A 27,679-nucleotide genomic window follows, 5' to 3' on the forward strand; every position below is an offset into this window, starting at 1 on the left:
ATAAATTACTTTCAGCTTTTCATTTTTAATCCTAGCAAAATAATTAGTTATTTTCACGGCCAGTCAGTTGTGGTATTATAAATGGAGCAGTTGGCACCAATTCAGATTATTACTGGTCCTGAACTCTGCTACACATGAAATATACACCCTTAATACAGAATTTCTTTTATCTACCAATGACTATAATTTGTTGACTGAATATACAATTGTGAATGCAGAAACTGAGCACATCCTGGCCTTTCTGGCACGTACAACGGCTTCAATGTTATAGGCGACAGCACAGCAGATCCACCAGTTCCACTGCTGGCACTTACTGGTCTCACCAGGCTTTCTACAGAGCTGTGCAAGGAAGAAATACGACCTCCTTCCATGCACCTCTTTTCCTTTCCTACAGTGTATTTTCCACACGCACAAAACATGCTTCTGTTCTTATTGTCTTTTTGCTATTCACTGTATTCCCAAATGCAACATCTTGATTGTAGCCTGTTGCACTTGGGCGACCGCGCTGGCAGTTGCACGCTCTTCCCAAAATTCTCCTCCTGACCTGGGAAACATAGCTCTGCTTGGTTACTGCAATCTGTTTCTGTGTTTATTTATTTTCCCATCTAAATTTCTGCCTGTTCCAGTGTTTTAGAATTTTAGCTCCTGATTTTTTAATTTGCATTTAGATTACCCTTTCCCTTGTTCTTCAATGAAGAGAAGTGAAGATTTATATTATGTGCTAATAAATAGGTCACAGCTTGTATCTTTTCTAACTTTCAGCTGTATGAAACAATGTCTCTGTTTTTATAAAACTCCATTTTAACAATAGGGCTATAGTCATTGCCCTTTTGTTGTCCTTTTTGTTGTCCTCCATCTTAGTCTTAGATTTGAAGGACTGCTGCCTTGGACTTTAATTTGGTTAATGACAAAAAGCAGATTCAAACGTGCCAAGCAGTAAAAGTTAAGCTCCAACCATCACTTCAGCACTGAATTTAGTTGGTAACGTTGAGTGACCTTCTAAAGAGGCAGTATCAAAATAACCCAATTAAAAATATGATTTTGTCAAATCATTTATGTGTGGGAAACTGTTGACCCTGATTTTAAAAACTGATTTTCCCCACTAGGTTGTGATAAAAGGACATGTTTTTGCTCTAATTTATAAATGACAATAAATCAAAAAGCCTATTTAATATATATATATATTCAACAGCAATTGGAATTACAGTTTTATTTATTGATTGGGAAGGTTTTACAAAGAAAACACCAACTTGAGGTTTTTCCTTTAGTTTTACTTCCACGGAGAACACAGATGCAACACAGTGACTGATCTTCTCATCGGTCCCCATGTCCGGACATTTTTAAAGACGAAAAACATGAAATAAGGAAAAGAGAAATAAATACAAATTTTTCAAATGTTAGAGGAGTACAAACAAAATCTCAGTGGAGGAATGATTTCCATTTGTCTCACTGAAATGCTGACTCCTCATGACGATACCTTTAGTATCACCTATAATTCATTCAATCACTGCTTATCAAAGCAAATAGAAAAGGAAATGAGGGAACTATCTATTTAACAGTGTTCCAATCATGACACCTTCAACAGGGTGTTCCCTAGGCGACACAGCTTTCCTCCATGGTCTGCTTTATAGAAAGATGTTGAAGAGTTGAATGTATTTATGCATGCATGTTTTTATATTTGTGTATATATATATATGTATGTATATGCATAGTATGGTTAACATTTCAGTAACACCTTAAAGCTGTTCTTAACAGCTCTGACCATTCATGACAACTTAAGTTTTAAAGAAAACAGGGTAAAAAACTTCAGGATTTGGAGACTGCAAAGATGTTGCAGTTGTGCTTTTGCCTGACTTAGCCACCTCTCTAAACTGCACTGACAGGCAAAGCAAAGGCCAGAGAAGCTCAGCAGAACTCTCCTTACTGTGTTTCAGGTATCTGTGTGCCACAGAATTATCACAGTATCTCAGAGAGGACCCTGCCCTTCCTCACCAAGTTGGCCAGCAGTCCTGTGAATGTTATCCTACTATTACCTCACTCCCAGCAACTCGTGCAAGTTATCGCCTTCCCCTTGTCTCACATTATTAAGCTTGTGATACATTCCCTTTTCTTAACAGCTTATACTGATGTCTCCCTGCTTGTGTCTGAGTTGCATACAAACAGATACTGTTCTTGCTTCTTCTCTTAGGCTGGAACAATGCAGTTTCCTATTTGGGACTGAGAGGTCACCAGAGGAGAGGCATTTGTCACAGGCTGCTACCTAATTAGTGCAACAGCCCCGAACTTCCTGATGCAGCACACAGCAAACAACAGTAATTGCATCTGAAGTAGATAAAACAAGATGCTGCCTTTATGTTCCTTCTTTTTCCATTTTTTTAACTCCTCCAAAGCACTGTGATCAATAAATGTTTGATAAACACATAAAATTACTATTACTTTAACATTACACAAGACACTGTTACTGCACTTTTTTTTCCAGATGTCATGCTTACTGTATTGCTTCTTCCAGAAGGTACATAACTAAGGCTATCAATAGGCAGCTATTCTACCCAAGAACCAGTTGTAATAAAAGCAATTTTACTGCCAAACCCTTCTCCTTTGCTTAGCTCTGTATTAAATTTCCCAAGTCTAAAACCAAAACCTTAGTGAGGCATTAACATCAGCAGGTATCCCAGTAAGCATTTACAAAGAGCCAGACCAAAATCTGCTTCATTTGAGAGTTACTGTGTACGTTGCGTTATCTGACTATTTTTAACACACACGTCATCTTACTTTGTAAGAGCCTTCCTTGCTTCATAAGTGCCTTGCAGATCAGGTGAAACGCACATCTCTCTGATAAAGGTCAAGTATACCTAGGTCTCATCTGATGCCTTTTATTTACTTACTTCTTTTGATTTTTTACTTTGCAAATTCAAATTATAGACATCTTTGGGTTTAATGGAGATTAGATTGGATTGTTCATTCATCCTGTATTAGGATTAATTAGGACCATTTTTAACCTACCAACCATTTGCAAAGAAGGATTTTAGGCTAGTTTGCATATTTGCTTTTCAGCTATATGGGTGTTACAGGTGGTTTTCAGCCTAAAAACACGCCTCTTGTGTAAAGGAGTATGGGATGGGCATAGGCAGCACTGAAAACTAGTGGTGGATAAATCACCTCTATCCTGCTTAATGGTTACTTCTGGATGAGAGAGCTTTTCCATTCTGCTCCCATTTTCTTTTTCTGTTATGTGAATGTGGACAGAAATACCAAGGCCGTGGAGCACTGTTGTACATTTCCTGCCTGTGGCCTTTCAGTCACTGTCTTATCTGAAAAAAATTGTTTTCTTAATTACTGGTGTGACAGAGTGCATCAGCTAAGCTGGCCAGTAGCTTCAGATGGCTTAAGCTACCGTGACAGGCCCTGGATACTTCACAGATTTATCCATCACTTTCAAAATGATGAACCTCTGATTCAGCTAAGCATATTAAAACATGCCAGCACATCTATTTAAATTTCAGATTTGTGGTTCTCAAAGTCATCTTGTTGCTCTATTTTCTTCTTTGTCATCTCCATAATTGGAAGACTATCCTTGATTTAAGTTCTACAAGTTTCCTTTGCCATGGAAATCAAACACAGCAAATGTTTTATGGCACTTCTTTTCTCCTTCGGTAGACTTTTTTTTAAATCAGAAATTGGGCAAACGACGTGCATGGATATGTAATCAACGGGAAAAACATTCCACCCTACAGTGGGAAAGGTAAGAGTTCCCAATCCAAACCAATGAACAACCCAGATGTTTCCAGGAAACCTCTGAGCTGGAAAGTTAAAGGAGAAGTCTACAGATAGATAATCAGAAAGGTAGAGTACCAATCAACCATGTTTCTGTAACTCAATGTAGGAAGTCCACAATGGAGGATCTAGAAATCAAGTTATTCAAAGTCAACTCTGTTTGCCGTAGAGAGAAAAGATCTTTTTTTTTTTTTTTTAAGGCAGAAAAATGATCTGCAAAAAATCATTAAATGGCCTAATCATAAGAGGGCCTGATAAAAATCAAGTATTGAAGTAATCATATTCCAGTTGGTCATTTTTAAAAAATTACTTATATCTAAGAATATGTTTGAAAAATTAGCTTTTAAGTCAAGCTGCTTTTAAAATTAAATGCAGGATAACATGCATGGACACAATGTACTATGCATCCTCCTCAGGGAGTACTCACCCAAGTAATGCTTAGGCGCACATACTGTGCATGGATCGCATACATTCAGAATTTTGCAGTGTGATTTTGCAGGCTGGAGCTCCCCTGTTAGCACTGTAGCCTACATGCCCTCCCTCCCGTGGGACTGGCTTGACTACAGTCACAATCTAGCCACAATTAGTAAAACCTGACTTGAGAGAGAAGGTAGCAGAAAACCTGTGAAACAGTGATCATCAGGCATATGCCCTCCTCTAGCTTACCCACTGGAACTATATTAAAATAAGAAAAAAACACTGTCATTTTGTTTCCACTTTACCTATCATTGTCTTTTTTATCTTTGACCTATTTAAAATGACTTCCCTCTTCAGAGTTCTACTGCAGGCACAGCACGCAGCAAATGGGTAATACTGCTGAAAATTTATTTCCATTGCAGGGTAATGTCACTGCTATTCTTTTATCACTTCTTTTATCAGCGAATTGCCCTTTTTTGGAGGGGGAAAGAACCTACAGAAGTCTACTTTTATGAATGCCCAAAGCCTTCAAAATTAACAGTGAGAACCTTGTGGTCACTGTATACTGCTGTCTTAAGAGCAGGTGTGGCACTGTTGAGTTTTGGTATTAAGTACAGTCTAGCTTCTTTTCAGGCAAAGAACTATTTATCTACTTAACACAGAACATAGCCAACTTTTGTAAGTTTCATATATTACATTTATTTCAAAATGCTTGGCATTATTAATCCTTTTTATATTGTTAATATAAAGATTCTGCTTCAAAACCTTAGAAAACCAGAAAGTTTATTTTTTTCTCTCTTTTTTGCATTGCATGCACTGATGAACTAGCCTGCTCAGCAAGCATTTAACAGATTAGACACTTGAACATGGTTTCAGGCAATGCTCTCTCATGTTTCTGCGTATTGCCTGATAAACACTTCAAAGTAAACCGCTCATAAATATGAAATGAAAAGCCGAGAAGTCGTTATGCACAGCTTTGAGATACAAATCTCTTTATTCCCCTCTGAAGTGGAGTTTGATTGACATAATGAGTCATAGATCCTGTCCAGGGACACACTGCCTTATCCCCTTTTCCTCAGGAGACAAGGAGTCTTTAAAGAAATCCACTTCAGAACTTTCTGACAGACAGCTACAGAAAAGTTCAACACCACACAAATTTACTGTTTTGTATTAATACCTGCTTTAACAACTATGACATGTGTCAGAGATTGATTCCAAATCCACCAACAGGCCCTTACACATAAAACTCTTCACGGAGGCCAAGGCCAGGATGTACCATGTGTCTTGTTACCGCTGACATGGCCACACAGGCCCTGGACCCGCACAGTGAGGATTGGCCTCGGGGGCAGTGAGGACCCACTGGCTCGTTACCATGCCGTGCACAGCTATAGGTCCCCTTCGGCAGCGTGGTGGACAAGTGACCACAGCTCTCCCACAACAGCTATTGCTAAGCCTTTGACAAAGAAAGGGCCGAACCCTTCTGTTTTTCCTAGGCCGCTACCCAGTGCCTCATTCCCTCACGCAAGCAGCTTCGCACTGCAGAAGCGCCTCTGGCAGGCTGGTGGCACAGACCCTGCTGCTGCCTGACCCTGACCCTTTGCCTTGGGGTGGGGGGAGCGGAGGCAGCCAGGGGACACCACCACCCAGAGAAGCCAGTGATGCTAAGCCCCTCCTGAGAGGGCGCATTTTCCAGGTACAGACCACCTACGGTCACTCCCTGTACTTCACAAGTCTGTGTTGCGAAGGAGATAAGACTTGCAGGTGAGAAGGAATAGTCATATCATCCAGCCTGAAAAACCTCCAAAATATTAGCTTAGATATTGTTGTTAATAAATGATACCCATTTGAAAATGAGAAAAACTACGGCATGTGTAATTGTTTGTCATTGCTATTCCCCAAAAAGCCTACCTTTGAGCCACCACAGTGAAACTGCTCATCAGCAGTGCTATAAACAAAATTATGGGGTAATAAATTGCTACCCTACAACGTTACATTCACAACTTGCATTTTTAGTATTTGTGAAGGTTTTTAAAATGAATACAATACATTTCTGTCTAAACTGAGATGCGACTGCTGGCACTTTATTTGCTAGCCATACTGTATGTATTAAACTATATCTTTACTGGCTTTCATCAATTGCTACTGTATGCAATAACCGTACATAACGTATGTAAGATCTACCAGTCACAACTTCACTTCCTTTTGTTGATGGTAGTGTTATTATTTATGTTAGATGAGCCATTCATAAAATTAATAATACATACATCGTTAAGACTTGAAAAAGTAACAGTAAAAAATAGCTTAATCCGCGGTGTTCAAAACGCACTCAAATTTTTATTTTGCCAATAAAAAATGTAAAGGCTAGTATCTAGAATACAGTGAAACAACAAAATAGTAAAATGAAAAAATATTAAAAGAACTGATGCGTTACACGCAAACAATGAAACATTCAGTTCTAGTTTCACAGCAGAAGACTGATAACAAGACTTAGAAGTTTAAGATCATGAAAAAGCTGCAATATGATATCACTGTGGGTCCACAAAGAGCTCTGCTGTCTCCTCCTTCCCATACAAAATCAATGACACAGATTATCAAGACATTTTTCCCTCTGAAACATGTATTTTTATAAACTTTTACTATTGCAGATTTTGAAAATTTCAAACACGTTTTCATCCTGCCAACCATACTGACAGACATTCCTCTACTGGAAATCAAAACCTAAGTGAATAAATTAAGAAACAGATACTGTGAGCAGTCTTGTTTCTCTGTTGTATTTGATCATTCACATCTCAGAAGTCAATAGCCTGCACTGGCTTTTCTAACCACCAGTAAGCAATATATATTTACATCAAAACACAAATACATCAATTACAGCAAATACTTGGCAAAATGAGAAAGTATTGAAAAAGACAAGAACTAAATCAAAGCTTATGACTATAAACAGCCATTCTTCAGTTTTGCAGTTGTTGATAATGGATTGCCCTTTCTATGTAAATCAAAAATCTCTGGCCCAAATTGCAACCACTTGTAACAACTTTGAATATTTGAGGGGAATCATTAGCATGCATACAACTAAGGAATTATGGGAAAGCGTCTTGGCACATATCTGAAAAAACTGTCATGTACAAGTATTAATTCTTACACATGTATTATTCCAGTGTACTGTTGATAGATCATCACACTGAAAGGCAAATGAGGCATCTGAAATATTCTGAATTACTTAAAAGTCCTCACAAGATCTTCTGCAGCACTGACATTTCCTATGCAACATAACCAATATTAGATGTGTGAGAAAAAATTAATAATTCAAAGAAAACTAGACACTAAAATAAACCATCCTTTTCAATGAAAACTACATCAGAAATCCGTTTTTTTTTTTTTGGTTTTTTTTTTTGGACACTAGTGTTACATTAAGAGATTATACCTCTATTACTGAGCTTTCATTACAAGGTGTGAAATATTTTGATAGGGCTTCAAGCAGCATTAGGTATTCCGACTAGGTCCAGAAAGCACAGCTGTCAGTCATACCCCTGGCTCTGTCAGTCACTTCAGCACGCAGAAGCCAAGCTGTCTCCAGGATAAGTGCTCCTCGGAGATCTGCAGTTGCTGCTTGACCTACAGCTGAAAAGCAAGTGCTTCACTCACTAGATCTATTAGCCCTTTGACTTCATTCATTCACCAGCTAATATAAATCCATTGCTAAAGTGAGTGATTAATTCCATTTCTTTACAGAAAGTGCTAAATTTTTCCAGCCTCTAGTATGCCTATCCATGGAGGCTCCAAAACATTCATATAATTAGTTATTAAGTACAGAATTGCAGTTAGAAAACTAGTAACAGCCAGCCAGTTTTTTGAGGTTTTTTATTTGCGTCTTCACTCAAAGAACACCCTCCCTGGTTGCAGTGTAGCTTCACCCAAAAGAGACACTAAAATAACACTCATCTCTATCTATCAGTAAGTAGGTATCTCCACACTGGAAGCCTGTAAACAATAGCTCTGTTGTTGCTAATGGAACAAAACTTCTATTGAAGATGACAGGAGTTAGACGATTTAAAAGAGGGGAACAAACTCCAGAACCCTTATGCACGCACTATTGAATGCAAGTCTTTCCTGCCAGTAAGGGAGGGAACCAACAAATATTTAAAGGGACCTAGGATATCAATGTATAACAGGGAATCCTGCAGCCATTCTGACCTAAAAATCTGGGAATCTGACATTCATATTAAAAATTCAGGATATCCATGATCCATATAAGGCAGGTATGGATGTGCCATATATGGCACGAGGACAGAAATATTGAACAATGCAAGCTTCCAACCTAGAAGATGAAGTTCGATTCCAATTGATTATTTTTTCACTTATAAATAGATAGAGAAGATATATAGTCAGTTTTGATTCTGCTTTTTAAATTCAGTAAACGAGACTTATGTTAATCAAACAATTAGAACATTATCCGGACAAAATGGGGAAAAAATCTACTATGTATTTTGCAAGCATCTATAGGGATTTCCCTTCCTGCTTAAATCTCATTCTGTGGGGAGAAAAGAAAGAATAGTTTTTCACATGTTATAATCAATTCTAATTTTACATACTGGAACAATTAAAACTGTAAGAAACAGAACAGATCTGCTCATTTGTTCACCTGAATTGCCCTAAGCTTCACTAGTTTTCAAGAAAGAAAAAAAACACACAGGAGAATGCATCAACGTCCCCCCTCCCCTAAAGTCTGCAAAACGTCCTTCACTTTTAAAGTCGCTGGCAATACAGGCAGTCACTCTCAAGCGTACACAGAACAGCTGCAGCTTAATTCAAAGAAATGAGCAAGAATATTTTCAACTCTGTAATTTGAAATGCATATGCTTATGGTTATGAAGAAATCTTCCCATTTATAGCATTAGCTAAATTAGCTAAAAATTAGCTAAAATTTTCTAATAGTCAAACAATCAACAATTTTGTATCTCTGACCTTATTTGAAACCTGGCATTAAATTGGAAGAATATGTTCTTGAAGTCACGTTAAAAGTAGTAAATAAATATAAGCACTTCTTTGGCTACCATTTTCAACTAAGTGCTGTAAATCTACTCTAGCACTCTCAGCTCAGGAAACAATAATTTTTTTTGGATAAAAAATGCTTATTCATATGACCTGCACCGAACAGTTAAGTCTGTGCGATGGTCTACAATAACTTGAGTTTAACAAGACTTGAAGGAGGCCTTCAAGAAGACTGCGCTTCAGTGATGGAAAGCACGAACCTTCCTAGGCAGTATGCATTGCACTATGCATTTAGCCCTCTGAGAGGTTTCAGGATTAAAAGACTATACTTACTACTATTATCATTATTATTAATGAAAAATACACATGTAAAATTAGGTTTTGAACACAATGTTTTATAGTCCCTATTTGTCTCTGTGGACATATGCCATAATGGCTTTAACAGACCTTTAACACTCACAGACTAATTAATCTTTACACTCAGGACTCAGCACTGGGTTTTATTCAGTAAGGAGCAGAAAATAGCATCTGTGGATTGGGCTTGCAAGGTCCACTGCATGAATAAATCGACAGGCTACAGGAAGAGTCAGTATTAAACAGCTCCTCTCCTCCCCTCAGTACTCCTCTAACAGCCTTCGCCAGCCACCGAAGCTTCCCTTTGCAAACTTCCTACATACAATTTATTTTTATTTCCTAAAGCGACTCTTTTCAACCTTACAGAGACTCAGTCTTCCAAATACAATGACAATGATAGAAAAAAATATTACAGGGACTAGATATCACTTTAAAATATAACTGCATTTCCAACACAACCAAAGTATGCACCAGAAAATTCAGCTTTCTTATGGAGAGCACAAACGAAGCATACAAATTAATAGACCCCAGCAATTCATCAGAAAAACCTTTAGGCTTCCATTTCAAACTCAAACATGCTCTAAATATGGAAAAGCAGAGGGAAAATATTCGACTAAAAGAATGGAGAAGAGAATATACACCATGCCATTTCTTAATAGAATAAGCTCAATCCTTACTCCTGTTAAAACAATTTTAAAGAGATCGTAAAAGAACATGCATATAGGGGTAAATTTCCCTCATCTCAGGTACATGATACAGTTATAGTCAAAATACCATACTTGCAATATTGCCTTACTTTTAGCTATAAAGCCAGGCAACCAGAACACCATTTTCAGTTACAAAAAATAAAGTGGTGTTTACTAGTCAGGCTTCACTGACTGAGATTTCAAACAGATGAAATTATTAAGTATTTTAATCGTCTTTTCTAGTATAACTATAGGGAAACCCTGGTAACATTATGAAACTCAAGAACATATGTTTTACTCTATTAAGCTAAGTTTAAGAGTAGCAAACTACTTCTTTTATAAACAAAACTATATTAGGAAACAGCCCTTGTGAACTGCAGAACAAAAAGCAGTAACAATGGCAGTCCAGCACTCATTGTGGAGTCAAAAATGACTCCTTAGATTGTGGTTTTATCAAGGAAGATCACGATTTAGTAACAGTGTATTTCTTACAATAAAGCATTTATTTTCCCTGTGCCTGCAGCAAGGTATTTGTCAGATTAGCTCTTTTTCCCTTGTAGTTGTTGGTCACTTGTTTAATGAGTCTACTTTTCACAGCAAAGAGCTATTAATTAAGGTCCAGTAGCAGGGCTCAAGTCTGCACTTGTTAATGGCTGGACAGACCCAAGTAAAAACATGTCTACTCCTACCCCTCGGTCTATTTTCCTTACTCCCCTTGTTTTTCTTCACTCGTTGAAGCACATTTTCAGTCTCCCTTCATAAATTCCACAAAACCCTCCCTTACCAATGAGCCATATTCTGCTCTCAAGCCACCTCTAACTGATTTCTCAGCCTGGCAAAGGGAAAGGGAGGCGAATAAATCAGCAGACAAAATCCTCTTGTCTGCCACTGTTTGATCAATGGCTGCTTATGTTTTTATCTCCCCAAACATTTTCCCATTATAAAAAGGGAAGGCTAGTAATGCTCTGTGCATCAGGATATATGAAAAAAGACTTCAAAATTTAATTGGAGTTTATGGGGACTCAACCTTGTGAATTACACTCAGACAAAAAAAAAAAAAAAACTGAAGTCATTTCTATTTGATTTCAATCCCATTTATGTATGACAATATCTGCTATGTTAAGAGATACTGACAATAACAGTCCAGACGAAATAGCAAGCACGTGAAACTGGCAGCTGGCTCTCTTCCCACCTACCTGCAATCCTCTCAAGTGGGGGAGGAATGCTAGCAAACCCCACATAAATGTCCTCTCAAGTTTAAGAATTAAAAGAAACCCCAACATTAAAATGAAAAAAAAAAAAAAAGGAATCCAACAGATTAGTTTTGCCTATGATTAATCAGTTGCTCAAAGGTCACAATTAGGCTGGCTTCCTAATTGGAAAGACATAATGCATAGGTTTTAAAAGCAGCATGGTGTAGAAATAGTCATTCTGTGAACTGCTCTATCACATTCATCATTAGCATTATTGCATTCCTAGCCCTGTCCATAAGAAAAGTGCAAGAAAAATGCAATTCCAGAACAAGAAAGACTAGAAAAAGCTGTTGAATAATTCCAGACTATTGGCCCACTTCATCAGAAAACACAAATAATGATCCACAACACACCACTTACATACGGCTTGAAAGGTATGGATGGGCTCAAGACAGAATAGCAAAGCTGCTCAGGGTTAAAAGAGAAACCTACCTATTACAGCCCCTACTGCCACCGCCTTATCTTCACTGCGATGCAGTTTTGTGGCTAGGAAAGAAAAAGCTAATGGCTTCTGTGAATTGAAAACTGTATTACATACAAGTTAAAAGTATCGTAGGACTGGATCTAGATGGTATCACATGTGCCTTGATTCCTTTTACTTCATATATGTGAAATGAAAAGAGACAGTGACCCTGGAACCTAAATTTGTTAATGGCACCTCCAAACTGGAATACTAACCTTTATTATTTTTTTTTCAGCTAGAAAAGAAATAAATGATAAATTACAACATGGAGGGCATAGCAGAGGACTCTGAATCATGTTTCTTCATGTTGTTACATCAGTTATGGGGGAAAAAAAGGCATTATCAAATGCATAGCAAAATAGGTCAGATCATTTGTTCTTCACAGTACAGTGTCATTAAACTTTTCATTTATATTCAACAATTAGTTTTATTCAGAACTAACCACATTATTATTTGGAAACTTCTGAACACCATGCTCTCCCCCCTCGTTCTGTGATACCGGTTTGGTAGCTGAGTGTCATTCACAGCCGTGGCTTTGATATGGGAACAGGAGCTTGCCTTCACTGGGACTTCTGCATTGAGTAGCTACCTTAAAATGATTGATAGCCAGAGTCTTTATAAAACTGATTTCTCTCTTTAAATACAACCAGGTAAAAATTTAACTGTACAAGCCCAGAAATGTTAAGAAAATTTGAAGATTAAACTAATAAATACAGCTATATGGGAACTTCGGTTTTTAGAAACATAGTAGCTTAACTTCAATGTAATGGCTTCCAAAATCAATTAATGAAACTGAATTAAGTTGACTAAAATTCTGAATAAGAGCGCCCGCAAAGAGAATTAAATCAGTTTAGCCACTATTTTTAAACCACTATGATGACTTTTTTTTCGTCAGTGTCTTCATTTAGATACGCTTACAGTTTAATTTTCTTGGAGGCACTGATAATTACAAGTATTGTCTCTACATAAAACATTTTGACTTTTATGAACAGATTTTAAATTACTTATTTATGTATGGATGGGTTTGTTTTGTTTAACCATGCACATTTAAAATTACCTGGAATTCAAAATAGCTCTTGCATGCATAAAGTTCTGTGAATTCTAAAGACTTCATCAAGCACTTTATAGTTACCTGAGGGGAATTCATATTTTCCTGCTTTCTGAAAATAAATGGGTCGAAGAACAAACTCCTATCCTCCATGAACAGATGAGGCTGGGCAGCCACACATATAAACTATACTTATACTACATTTAGCATTGCCCACATTTAATCTACATCATGCTTTGCAAGTACAATGAAGTATCATATAGAGGAGAGTTGTGGAAGACACTCGTAGCCACTTGTTACCCCCCGTGCTACAGACAGGAAAACAGAGCTCATCAAAGAGTGGTTGCCTGAAGATGTAGGATTATTGGCCAAAGTACAGCTAGAACTCAAAGTCTGCATGCAAACTATTTTATATCAAGGTTGGGTAGATAATTCTCTAGAAGGCGTTATTTAATTTTGACAGCAGAGAGGCGCACTGAATTTCAGAAAAACAAACAAAAACAACAACAAAAAACCTTGAAGCAAGTTGATTTTCAATAAATACAATAGAATATTTACATTACTTAGAAGGATGAAATAATCTGAATAACCGAGTCGTGAATTCTTAGCTTTTTTTTTTTTTTTTTGCTAAACACTGTAAATATTGCATAGGGGACTTCAAATTATACTGGCGCCAGCAATATAAACCAATTGTTATCAGTATCAGTACTGCAAAGAATCAAGTGCACAACAGCCCGCTTGAAACAAGATTTTTTTCTCCTACACTGCAACCACAAAAGCACTCATCCACTTGAATAAATGAAAATCTCTCAGATTTACACCAAAACACTGGCTGGAATATTTGTACCACAGCTTCCAAATGTAGATTTATTAAACAAATGGGAAAGGGACTATACCATGCCATGGTAAATACTTTTTTCTTCCCTCATTATACAAAGACATCCATGCTCAGCTCAGGGGCTGCATTTTCTGCTACCTCTTCTTAATGGGAAGCTGATTTATGATTAAATCTCCTGACACAATGGGACATAGCAAATATGAGAGGATTTCTGTAAAGATTGTGGTAACGTTTCTTCAAAAATACCCTTCAGAGTCTCAAGAAAACCCGCTGTCTCTGGAAGAGACCCTGAATAGTGAATCCTAAGTTTAACCAGGAAGGCAAAAGTCTTCTCAAAACACACACAGTCAAGTAGTATTTACATTTTATGAGTCACCACAGTGACAAAATGAACTTTGATTCACAATGAAAGACCATAGTTGTCAGTGACTTCTGAAGTCTTATTCCTGTTTATAAGTCAGAGCTATACTCCTCCTAAGAATTTTGGCATTTTTTTTTTCTTCCCTTCTTCCTTTAATTTTTGTGTCTTTTCATTTCACCTTTCACCTCTAAATTGTGAGAGTCTTGTTCATAATCCAACACGGTGTATCTTAGAGCCTACCTTTCCCATTTCTTGGACTATTTTTTCCTCTTCCCCCAATCCAGCAGTGTCAGACTTCTTTATTAAATAAATTATATTAATAAAGCTGTCAAACTGCTTGAACATGAGTAATTCCTATGTTAATAAAACCTAGTAAAAGCGTGTCTTTGACTTCACCTTCATCTTTTTAAATTCTATTTTGTAACAACAAATAAAGCACTCTAAGCCTTATTTTTCTAAATGATTATTACATTTCTGTGATGGATAAAGGCAATATGTATTTGCTAGCAACACTAGAAAATTAGATGAAGGCAAGACACATGGAATTAACTGAAGTGAAATTCTCCCTTGTGATAGATGGCTTAAAGTTTCGCTTATCTTAAAAGTTTGTTTAGAATCAAAATAATTTTTGGTTAGTTAAGTATCCATACTACGTAGAAAACACCTAAGGAAGAAAAAACAACACTGAAAATATTAGCTAATGTAAATAAAAATGGATTACTAATCTAAGTGCAAAAACAGGTTTTTTTTCCTTTTTCTGCTCACAATACTATTCATGCCCTTAAGCAACTCACTTAATCTTTCTCTCACGCGCTTTGTCTGTAAAATGGGAATGAACCCAATGTAATTTATCCCAATGGTATAATATGTGAGTTAGAGTAAGACAAAAAATAACAAAATTCAAATATCTCATAATTATTTAAATAGGATTTGGTACATCAGGATGACATATAATCTCAGCTTTTATTCTTTTCAGAAAAAAAGAAAACTATGAATTACTTAAAACATACATTTTCCACTCTCAAGCATTCAACAGAGTCTTTTCTTTCCCCCATTTTATATCATTTTCAGCAACATAAAAGATGAAGTAAATGCATTTCAAATTTTTTACCTTAGACTTTATATCTTCAGTAACTTTTCTCGTTTACCACCTTTTGCTGCAAATAAACATGCATATCAAGACAAGTTCATTATCATTTAGAGGCCTGTTAAAAAGAATAAAGAATTGCACCTTAGAGTGCCCTGGATTATCTGATTACTAAAATGAGTACTGAATAATTTTATAGTTCATAATAATTAGTTTGCTTTTCTTACTTTCTAATCAAAAAGCTTTGCCTCTTAAGTAAATAAATGTAAAGTAAATAACTTGCCTCTTAAGTAAATAAATGCTCATTGTCAAAAATACCATCACGTTTGTTTCCCAGAAGTAAGAATGCTGTCTAAATAAATAATATGACTACATAAAGAAAACTAGGATACAAATGCATTTTGGTGCTTCCATATATAGCACACCTGGGAACTATAGTTGAAAAATTACTCTTAGCATATAACAGTCCTAATTCAGAGTAAAACTCCATCTGCAACTTACAAATCTATAAAAAAAAATCCATTATTAATACATTTCAAATGTTTGTATAAAACATTGGAGAATAATATATTACATTCTCCTGGAACAAATAAAACCAAGCTTAGCATATGATAGTCCTGCTGAGATGAAATTTCACATCACGTTAGCAGACTGACAGTTGCTTTACATGCAGTCCCAACGCAGAATAGTAAAATGAACAGTGTTCAAGTACATCAAAAACAGTGGTGGCCAAACAGTCACAGAATCATTGCAAGCAACTATTAATGTCACATTAAAAACTGTAAAAATTACAATGGATGCTTCTTATAGTGAACTCAGATACACTGTGGATATTAATTATTAAGAGCTAAAAAAAAAAAAAAGAAGGCCAGAGGGGAAGAGTTATGTCTAGCTATAGTCCCTGCAGCAGCAACATACGTTAAGCTCAGTAGTCTCGCTGAGTTCAGTAACAGACATGACAAACATGCAAAAACTTAGGAAGGGAAAGATATCAGAAGAGCGATTCAAAATCTACAGAAACCTATGGAAACACCGTCCATTGACTTCAGCATTGCCTGAGCTTGAGAAGTGCACTGAGTTAGGTACTACACTATAACTCTGCATCCAGTAAACACAGATAACTCATTTTTTTCTGTGGCCTTGATATTATATTTAGAACTGCACTAAAGCTATCTATAAATCATTTTTAAGCATATTCTTCAGAATACTCAATTGTGGACATTTTATGCTGCATTTAATTATCAAGGTAGCAAAGCACAACTTCTATTAGTAGGATGAGATAATGATGGTGGAAAGTACACAATGATAAAATTGCTGTTATGACAAATTTATGTTTGGTATATTTGTTACCCATAGCTCAAATGCAATTATAAAGAGAGTAAAATACGTGGATCTGCATTTCTTTTTTTTTTTAAATAATAAAAAAAAGTTGGCAACAAACCAGTAAAATTTTCCACTTGTAACACTTCAAAGAACTAATTTTTATGTTGCTTTTCATTACATGTGAATTTATGGTGTACTTTTAAATGCACTTGGAAATTTAAATAATTTTTTTAAAAATCTAAGTTCTGTAAAGAGGTGGTCACAGAAATCCTTATCCTATGAAATAACAATGTCATCCTATAAAGAGTATAAAGAGTCTAAACTTTCAAAGTTGAAAAAACAGAGTTACAAAATATTACATAAAAAATGTATGCAGTTCACTTACTAACTGTTTCATGATTTTTTGCTTTATTTATGCCATTTTTACTTTCCTAGTCTCCAATTTTCTTTTTGATCCAAATCACTTTTGAAAGTTCTACTATGATTTTCTGGAAAACAGAAAAACAAGATGTCAAAGTAACATAAACAACAATGCTCTTCTCACCCACCAGCAAGACATGCTGGAACTTCATCCAGCTATGAAAACAAAAAACTAGTCTTCACATTGGTGCTCTCCCCCATGGGCAACCTTAGCAGGTCCAGTTTTAAGTTCAGAGTATTTTAATCTACCGGCATTTCAGTGGGCAACTTATACTTATCCCATAGAACATACAATGACCTGGAAGGTGAAATCATCATAATTACTTCATAATATTTTGATATTTTGTTTGATGCCTCAATATTCTATAATATGCATTCTTTGCTGACAAAAATTGGAAAAACACATAGTGCTTGTGAGACATTTGATTCTGTTCATCACTTGAGCATTCCTCTTAAATTCCTATTTAATGATCTAATTAATTCATAGTTAATAAGGAAAGCTTTTTCCTGCGTTCTACTTAGTTGGGCAAAACTGCTTTCCAAGATGCCAGCAAGCATCCAGCTGCCCCACAGCCCACACCTTGTACCCTGCCATCACACCTGCAAATCTGGTCGCAGCACGCTGCTGCGCTCATTGGTGACTCCAGGCAAGTTGCTTCCCCTTGCCTCATTCCTCCTTTCTCACATAATGATTTCTGCAGTTCCTGTTTATAAAAGCCCTCTCATGCTCACAGGCAAAGCCTGCTATGTTAAAAACTACGCACTATTGTGAAAATTGTACATTTAACATACGGTTATTTTGCAGTCTTGTACGTCTCATATAGATGGGAACTTGACTATAATGGCATTTCAGAGCAACTGCCAGTTAACCAGTGCTTTTTCCTTCAGTCAGTCTGTGGTTTGAAAACATTAAATAACCACTATATGGCAATATGAATTTGAGAGCTTTTGTCCCTCAAGAGCTGATATTGTATTTGCATTTGTAGCCTACACACTTCTTAAGGACACCACTGAACTCAGGAATTACTAAAAAGGCTTTGTACTGAGCTAGGATTTCGTAAGGAAAGCCATTTTCCACTTTTTTTTTCCTCTCCAAATTAACACAAAAGCCAAATGACAATTTAAGAGTGCTGGCAGCAACATTGTTTGGAAAAGCTCATTAACTCTTCTTAATTTGGAAATTCACAAGCTGAAGAAGAAAAGACGGAAATGTGTGTTCTCTCTTTCTCTCAGTATGTCTCTTCCATTGTGCCGAATATACTGAGGGTAACAGGGACATATCTGAATTTGGGAGCTAAATACAGTTCAGTTGCGTCACCTTCAGGTAAATAAAGCCAACCAGATACATTTCAGCCATCCTTAAACATAGGTTGTGTGATATGTATTAAGAGCAGAGGAAGAATTAGAAGTTTGAACATCTATTTTATTTGCCAACAGCACCCCTAACTTCCTCTGAGTTGGTCCACGGAAACCTCTGGGAACACAGTCTCCCTCGTGCCTTTCTCCTGACATTGTCAGATAATGCTTCCCAGGTTGTACAATAGATCATCTGTTTTCCTGGCTTACACTTCCCAAAACTAACACGTATTTCTGACCATGGAAGAAGACATCCCAACCAGAGAGTGAAGGAGGAGGAGTTACAGCAGAAGGCTGGCAGGGCAGGTTTCTGGTGCAGCTGCACAATTCAGCCTGTGGCCCGTCAGATCCCAGCTGCCCCACTTTCATGCCACTTCTCTCTCAGCCTCCCTCTTCCCAGCTGCTCCCCTCCCCAAAACCCTTTGTTAATCCTTTTCCAATCCTCAGGCTCCACCTTCCCTGTCCCAGAGGTCGGGCTGCCATATTCTGCTTGGCACCTTCTGTTCGGCCTGGACGCTGTCCTGGCCTACTCTGTACTTCACCCTGCTCCCGCTGCTACACACGGGCACCTTTCCCTGCCTGCCCAAAGAGCTGCACAGCCACACTGAAGCCCCCACACCTCTTCCTGGCTTTCTCCTCTTCTCCTTCACCTAACAACAGCCGAGGGGTGCCAGGGGTTCAGAGCTGCCTCCTGAGGTCACAAGAAGAAAGCAGTACACCTGCAGGGCCTGGCCCCAGCCTCACCCACCGCTCTGCCCTGGCCCCCACGATCTGGGGGGTGCGCACTCTCACAGGCAGCACCGAGGCACACAGCATTTGCCTGCACTGCTGAAAGTACCTGTGTCACTAATCATCTTCAGGGTACTGACTCCATCTCCACCCACGCTATTGGCTTCCCCTAGTTGTATTTTAATTCTGTCTCTAGCAATTCCTTTACACAGGCAAGAAACTAAACCCAACCTTGTATTATCATGGCCAGCTGATGCTCCTGAGCTGTGCAGAGCAATGCCACTTGGTACTATATTACTCATCCTTTCCCTTTCCCAGTTGGTTTAGCTTCACTAGGAAGTGTTGTTTTATAGGATTTTAAAAGCCTCTATTTGCAAGAATCAATCTGCACTGGTTAAATGCCCTTAAGAAAGGACAACTAGCAACAACTATCATGAAAAAATCATGGAACTGGTTGTTGAATGCAGGGGAAAAAATACACAAATGCGTTCAAAATATTTGCCAAGAATCAAAAGATTCTTACAAAGAACTCCTTAAAAGAAAAAATAAAACAAAATTGACACTACCACCTGCATATCCAAAAATATCTGCGGATTTCAACAGAAACATAAAATTTCAAGCATAACAGACTCCTTGACAGTAAGACAAGAAGCCACTTTTTCCAAGTACCTTCTCTCTCCCCTCATCAGCATTTAAGATTACGCTGTATGTTAATTTACAGCCTCAAGTCATCAGAGGTTTAAGATAGCCCATATAAAGATGTTTTTAAGCAGAACACAAGGAAGTTAAATGATAAGGATACACAGTTTGCCCTCCTACACAATAAGGTCTACTTAGTACTTTGGCTGCTCAAACTGCTATCAAGCTTCCTTTCTTTGTTTTTTTGCTTGTTTGTTTTTTGGCTGCCAAAAATCACATTGAACATTAAAACAAAATATTCACATATTTGAGCTGCTGACAACAGAAGAATGCCTTTTAATAAAAAGGCTGTAGGAAAGTAAAGTTTGTGGAGAGCTTCAGCTCAATTTCACCCTTGGTCTTGAAAGTTAAGGTGATAAAGGCCCTTTTCGATATATCACCTCTATGTGGAAAATTTCTCTCATGTGAGCAAACAATAAATGAGGTATTCATTTCAAACCTCTCATTACATATGAGTAAATTATAAAGTTAGATTTAGTGTAGGTTTTAAACATAATAGGAACAATATTTCTTAGTAAGAAAATAAAAAGCACGCTTGATATTCGCTATGCTACCAAGTAACTACAAGCTAATGGCTTGCGAAGTAGTCATATGACTCCAGAGACAGAGATTCTAAATCCTATTCTGAAAAACAGTACTGTAAACATGTGCAAGGGCTTAATTTATTCAATTGTTTGGTGGAAACATACTACACGTTTTGGTAACAGCAAATGTTTTTACATGCTACCATATTTTCTGTCCTGTAGAATGTTAACCTAAGTCACACAAAGAGGATCTAAAGCAAATTGCTCTCGATTTAAGCCATTTGTTTAATGTTTGCACATTCCGGGTGTGAAAGCAAGTATGTGTGCCTTTCCCATGCCTGACAAATATACTAACTACTGTAATTTATCTTTTATTTTGAAGATAAAGTTCACAAAGAAAAGGAAGGAGAAAAAGACTACCAACTTCATCCTCTGCAACTACAGTTAAACAATGAGGATACAAAAATAGTGATACTGGGGTAAATATCTTCTAGAACAGCAATCAAATATGTTAGGAAAAATAATTTTTAGGGAAACAAATTTGAATCTAAAGTAAATGCTTGTTCTGACAATCTACTACTCAACAGCTGAACAGCTGAGCAAATTAATACTTTAGATTCAATAATTGTATCAGTACTATTAAACAATATTTGTATAGTTTACAACACAATATTACAACTGTGAAAATTACCTCTTAATTTTGGGTTTCCTTAATCTGCCAAGCCATTCTATTTATTCTAAGTAGGTCCTACGCATAGATACTCTATCTTGATCTACATCTAATCATCACGTTTTGGAATTCCAAAATTTCTCCTTCATAAATATCACATATGTATGGTAAGAGGACAGGTTATCACACTTCTAGATTTATTTTTTTTAATTAAGAAATGATTACTTTTTCCTTAAATGGTATACTAACATCCTCAACAGTAAGTGAGACACTGGAGAAAAATCAGATAAATCCTATCACATTCTGTTCTTGCAGACTGTAGAAAAAATAAGTAAACCTGTAGATCAACAGAAAATTCACAATAAAACAATACATAAGAGGAATTTCATTAACAAAAACTGCTGCACTGATGTCCACAAAAAACACCACCTAGAGAACCCACTTTGTGGGACAGATATACTTGGATCAAAGTATAACACTGTTATGCTGTCCAAAACTAAGGGAAGATGAATTTAAGAGACTGAATTTAAGATGGAAAAGTCTGCCAGGCAGTAACAGCTTCTAAGAGTTACAAAGTCAACAAACAAGCATAAAAAGCAAAGCTGACATATTTGATAATCACAAGGCCTGCTTATTCTAAGCATCCTCTCCATTACAGTCATTTTGGATTACACAAAGTGAAAGGCTGGTTTCGGGAAGCGCAGTATTACAGTACCCGCCTCAGTTTCTACACCGTTGACTTCTCAAAGCTTCCTTACATGTAATGGAGTCTCCTCAACTTCCCACCTGGGCAAATACTTGTGGGAAGAAAAAGCAGTTTCAGAGCTTCCAACGTGCACTATGCACATCCCCTAACCGTGCTGCGGCTCAGTGCAACATAAGAACACAGAAAACAGGTCACAGCAGTATGTCATTGGGGAAGTTAGGCGTTTTCTTTATGGATCAGTTCTAAACAAGTGAAGCCTTACCTGTGCAATACCAAGTCCCAAAGGCAAACTGTTGCAGGAAGTGGATTTTTCCAAAAAAGACTAATATATTAAGCCAGTACCTCATCTATATCACTTTGCCACAAATGCAACAAAATAGCCGCTGAACAGTAACAAAAGCTTCATTAGTTTGTTAATAACAAAAACAAGCACAAAGGTTTATTTTACTTAAGAAGCAGTAGAGAAGTGGGCAAACAGATAAAAGATTGTTGCACTGAATCAACAAGAGAGAACCATATAACTGAAGTACTGAAGACATCTAAACCACAATCTGTTGTGTACATGCTGATTTCAGAAGGCAAATAACATTTGATTTTTCTGTGCTGTGTTCTGGTTGAATTGTCTACTTTCGAACATCTTAAATACAAGTACAGGCTTTTAGTCTTTTATCAACACCATAACATACATTTTCAAATCCCTCAAATTGAATGTTCTCTCTTCAATTAGAATCCTGCTAGATCTGTAGGCAGTCTTATAAACCACTTTAACCTTATTTTAATTTTTCATTACAAAAATTAGAATTACTCATTATCTTAGGAAGACATAGCATTACAACTGTGATATATCAGTTCTCATTTTATCAGTAAAATGCTTTGTAAACTCAGTGCTTGAAGCAGATATTGGTAATAATGTCTGGTGAGTTTTATTTTTGTATTTGCACAAAAATAAAACTTCAGAAACAAACCTAATGAGAGCATGTGCTTAGTTGCTTATCCATACATACTCTACTCACTCTCATGCTATGTTAAAATCAGTGTCAAAACATAATTGTACCAAATTTAGCACTTGTTAAAAACTAAAACCCAAACCCAGAAAACAAGAAACCATCTAATATTACACCCTCCCAACACCTTGTTAAGACTACTGAAGAAAGAGTGACGTCCAGGCTATTGCTTTCCATTTAGTAAACATTTAGCATATCGTGAATAATACTTATTGGGGAAACTAGTTTCCTGTAGATGTTAAGCACTATTTTAGCTTTGATTCAATTCTGTTCTGATGCCTAGAAAAAACTCCAATAGACAATTGGATATTGCCATGAAAACAAACTGAATATCACTGAAAGATGTTTTTCTGGTCTTTATACTACACTAAATATTTTCAAATAGTAATATTGTATTGATTATATTTCAGCTTAACCTGCCATCTTTAAAACACAGTATTCAACTGGAAGTAATTTAAAGAAAGCTAGAATGCTGTGCTGGACCTGTTACGGGTCATTAGCTTCAGGGAATGAAACGTGATTTTTTTTATTTTTAAGCCTCTGTCTTAAGTAGCAACACATTATTGATAATTATTGGAAAGAAAATTACCAATACTGGGGTTATCAATACTTACACCAATTGATGTTTTTAGGTGATTAATGTACCTGAGAAGACGAAGTCATACTGAACCAAGTCATTGTGCAGCTGAGCACTTACTGTTTCATATAATCAAAATTTAAACTTGTTTTTAGGTAGCAGTAACCACAAAACTTAGTAATTTCCATGTAAAAACAGATCAAATGGTAATCGTTCAGTTTTGGGCCCCTCGCTACAAGAAGGACATGGACGTGCTCGAGCGAGTCCAGAGAAGGGCGACCAAGCTGGTGAGGGGTCTGGAGAACAAGTCTTACGAGGAGCGGCCGAGGGAGCTGGGCTTGTTCAGCCTGGAGAAGAGGAGGCTGAGGGGCGACCTTATCGCTCTCTACAGTTACCTTAAAGGAGGCTGTAGCGAGGTGGGGGTTGGTCTATTCTCCCACATGCCTGGTGACAGGACGAGGGGGAATGGGCTAAAGTTGCGACAGGGGAGTTTTAGGTTGGATGTTAGGAAGTACTTCTTTACCGAAAGGGTTATTAAGCATTGGAACGGGCTGCCCAGGGAGGTGGTGGAGTCACCATCCCTGGAGGTCTTTAAAAGACGTTTAGATGTAGAGCTTAGCGATATGGTTTAGTGGAGTACTTTAGTGTTAGGTCGGAGGTTGGACTCGATGATCTTGAGGTCTCTTCCAACCTAGAAATCTGTGATACTGTGATACCTTCGTCACACAGAAGGCTGAAAATAAACACCACCTCCTGACGGTAAATATTTACATTTTTTAACATTAGACTCTTTGTATTTTACTGTTCTCCTGTAATCTGTCTCATACAAGTATCCTATTATTTCGATAGCTTATGAAAACATTTGATCTGAGTAAGGAAAATAGAGCTAGCACCATAGAACACAATGGCAATTACACAGAGCTCAGAGAACACAACCATAAGCAAGACAACAGGTACTGATTTCAGTATTAAGCATCAGGAATATTTTCAAATATAAAATTCACTTTATAACTTGTAGCTTTTGATCCAAGTTTAGAAAATGGCCGGGCTCTTAACTACCTTGTTTTCCTTAAAATTTCCTTAAGCAGTTATTTCCTCTTTTCTAGACTTGCTGAAATTAAGCTAAAATTACATCTCTTACCTTCTTTTTCACTGCATTAAGTAGGAGATCTGTGTTTTTGTGGCTTCCTGTATGAGACTTCTGCAACCTTTTTGACAAGGTTCTACCCCATACAAATATCTGAGACCCATTTTGTATCTTGTATAAGAAACGGCATTCCTTAGAGAGGCTTTTCTCCAAACAGTTTTAAAAGATATCTTTTGATTATGAATTGAACAGGATGTAGGGATTGCCACCAGAGGATGAGTAGGAATCACAAACAGCTATAACCCAAATATTCTAAGGAAATGTAAGCAAGTAATTACTAATAAAACTGCTTACATTCATGGAACTTGTTTGGCAACAGCAGTATACCATAAGGAAAGCTGCTACAATTCATAACAGCATCTTGTAATAAAACAGCTTTATGCATCCCTCTCAAACTGTTTAGTGCTCAAATCTCATCAGATGGCTGAGTAAGCATTACACTTTGGGACAGTAAATCTCTGTTTCCAATATGGTCTACATTCACAGACATGTACTGTTGCATTTGCTGTAAGACACTTCCAGCTAAGCACGCATATAAAAAAAAAATAGCAATATATGAAAATATCTGCATGCTATTTTGCCTAGTCAGTTATCTAGGCTGAAAAAACAATAGGAACCTTGAAGGACCAGCAGCTCAACAGCTACTCACTTCTACCAGAAAAAGCTAATTTGAAGTTTGGGTTTATAAACATGCAAGTAATATCAAAGAGTTATCTTTATACATGTCACCGTCAATATACACATCTTTATCCACATAACTGAGGCATATATAGGATTGCAATGACACATTCTGCTTGCTCTAGAGAAAAATGAAAAGAGAGAAAAGGGCTTAGTAAAGAGCAGCAAATCTGATTTCATGACCAAAGATGATACTTTACAGGCAGATGCTCAAAGAGCTGTATCTATTTATCTATATAGATATACGGATAGCTCATAGAAAAGAAGACTGGCTCAACTGCAGCATGTAATTGAGTCTGTAAGGAAGAAACACTGAGTATTACGGATGTTCCAATAAAACAGAAAAGGACATCGCCAGACCTAATGGTTAGCAGTTGAAGCCACTTTCCAAAACCAAATGAGAAGATGGCATCTGGTTTTAACATGGAGGTAGACTTCCCACAGAAGCTAGCCAGTGGAAAGAAACCATGGATTTTTTGCCTACTGTTGTTTTCAAGACTCGGCAGTTTGACCCAGGTAAGAAAGACACATGGTACTCTAAGGAAGAAAGAAGTTTTGGGTGTTTCTTTCTTTTTCTTTTTAATAAAGTAATTGTGTGTATTTGAGTCCTGTCACAATATTCGGAAAGCTTCTAAAATTGCATAATCCCCTTGAGGTGTCAGGATAACAAACAGAAATAAGAAAACTAATATAGTAATCATCACAATAGACAACTGGTGGTCCACAGAGTCTAGAATTTAATCCTCAACAATAGTAAGAGATTTGTATCTCCAAATTTGTATATTTAATTTTGTACATTTAAATTTCTATACTCCAGGTGAGGCCTGACCAGGGCAGAGTAGAGGGGAGGATCACCTCCCTTGACCTGCTGGCCATGCTCCTTTTAATGCATGCCAGGATCCCATTGGCCTTCTTGGCCACCAAGGCACACTGCTGGCTCATGGTCAACCTGTCATCCACCAGGACCCCCAGGTCCTTCTCTTCAGAGCTCCTCTCCAGCAGGTCGTCCCCCAGCCTGTACTGATACGTCTGGATGTTCCTTCCCAGGTGCAGGACTCTACACTTGCTCTTGTTAAACCTCATTTGGTTTCTTCCTGCCCATCTCTCCAGCCGGTCCAGGTCTTGCTGAATGGTAGCACAGCCTTCTGGCGTGTCAGCCACTCCTCCCAGCTTTATGTCACTGGTGTACTTGCTGAGGGCAGACACTATTCCCTCGTCAAGGTCGTCGATGAAGATGTTGAACAAGACCGGACCCAGCACCGACCCTTGAGGAACGCCGCTAGTCACAGGTCTCCAGCCGGACTCTGCGCTGCCGATCACCACCCTCCGAGCTCGGCCAGTCAGCCAGTTCTCAACCCACCTTACTGTCCACTCCTCTATCCCATGCTTTCTTAGCTTTGCTATCAGGATGTCATGGGAGACAGTATGGAAAGCCTTGCTAAAGTCAACTTTAGCCCATTCCCCCTCGTCCTGTCACCAGGCACATGGGAGAACAGACCAACCCCCACCTCGCTACAGCCTCCTAGGCAAAACACTAGGCAAAATAGCATGCAGACATACCTTATAGATAAGGTATCTATAGAGTGCAATAAAAACAGGAAGTTTAAACAAATGAATAATCCAAAGTACATGTCTTTTGCCAGTTTTAAAATTGCAAATTTCCAATTTATTTAAATATTCCTTTCTTCTGTTGTGAGGAAGGATGAGGAGAAGCACATGGTCAATTTTTTTTGCATCAGAAAAAAAACAAGCATTAGAGGAATTCCAAGTTTTTACAGCAGAAACAAAAGAATACTCTTTAATGCAAATTCTGGATTGAATGACTTGCCAAGACAAATTTGCTGGTACATGCTTAGGATTCAGGGACAAATATGCCGGATTCCAACCCAGATCTAGCCTAAAAGCTTTTTAAGTCTGAGATTTTCATGGTAGTACATATATTCCTTTCATCAGTTTGAGAAAATTCAAAAATAATCAGTCCCTTCTCCAAACACTTTTGACTGGAAAACATGCCCTAAAAAAAATCTATGTAGCTGCAGAACCTTCTAAAGACAGGAACCCTAACAATGCGGAATGTGTGCAGAGCTTGTTTATTTAGCCATTTTTGTTATCAGGGTGAAGCAAGAAATTGTATCAGTAAGCATATTGATTTAGAGTATTTATTTAGAAAAGTATTATTTAGCTCCTTAGACTAAAATATTCCTTTTACGATGGATTTAAAAATGATAAAGAACACCCACATCAATGTGCCTAAATATTACAAACATCTTTGAAGAGTTTGTAAAAGAAAAAAAAAAAAAAAGTAGTTAAAAACCAGAGGTCTTCCAAAATCAGAAATTATTACTTCCAGTAGCCAAGGTCTTAGAATTCTATTATGTACTCAAACAAAAGGATAAGGAGAACAAGGTATCGAAGTATTTTTTCCAATGTTCATAGGCCCTAGTCTTATGGGGAGCAAACACTAGTCTTTTGTTTTGAAGCACAGTATCTTGCTGCTTGATACAAATCTATAAGACATAGGAAGTACTTGTCCAATAAGTTTTGAAAGGCTATTGGATTAAAATGGTTACTGA

General features: G+C 37.3%; 1 protein-coding gene and 1 long non-coding RNA gene across 7 annotated transcripts in view; both read right to left on the bottom strand.

Annotated features, from left to right (window-relative positions):
- Window positions 1–27,679, bottom strand: part of TENM2 (teneurin transmembrane protein 2) — a 1,595,068-nt gene that overhangs the window by 476,508 nt on the left and 1,090,881 nt on the right. The gene's annotated exons all lie outside the window — the stretch shown is intronic.
- On the bottom strand, window positions 1,210–27,570 carry LOC125182879 (uncharacterized). Its single transcript, XR_010824914.1, has 4 exons — window positions 18,992–27,570; window positions 16,982–17,084; window positions 15,298–15,391; window positions 1,210–7,812 (listed from the first exon to the last, which is right to left on the bottom strand). It is a non-coding gene; the product is annotated as an uncharacterized lncRNA (long non-coding RNA).

This window comes from Anser cygnoides, chromosome 14 (assembly GCF_040182565.1).
Source record: "Anser cygnoides isolate HZ-2024a breed goose chromosome 14, Taihu_goose_T2T_genome, whole genome shotgun sequence".
NCBI lineage: Eukaryota > Metazoa > Chordata > Aves > Anseriformes > Anatidae > Anser > Anser cygnoides.